The sequence below is a fragment of the Mesitornis unicolor genome, unplaced genomic scaffold, assembly GCF_000695765.1.
Source record: "Mesitornis unicolor isolate BGI_N332 unplaced genomic scaffold, ASM69576v1 scaffold5960, whole genome shotgun sequence".
Classification (NCBI taxonomy): Eukaryota; Metazoa; Chordata; class Aves; order Mesitornithiformes; family Mesitornithidae; genus Mesitornis; species Mesitornis unicolor.
The window spans coordinates 118,074-118,290 of record NW_010156218.1 but is presented as its reverse complement, the minus strand read 5'-3'; positions in this window follow the sequence as shown (position 1 = coordinate 118,290).

Sequence of the window (217 nt, the reverse complement as noted above, 5' to 3'; positions counted from 1 at the left end):
GACCGGGAGCCGCCGCTCTCACCGGCACCCTGCGGGGTAGGAGACCCCCGATCCCTATCTCCCCAGGCCCTCCCCCAGCCTCTCCGAGCTGCGGCCCTGGAGAAGAGCCGCGCTCGCCGCTGCCAGCTCCCTGTGGCCCTGCCGAGGTGTTTTCAGGCCCATGACATTTTTGCTTTCCCCCTAGGACTCCCCGCCAGGCTGGGATGGGAAGCAGGAC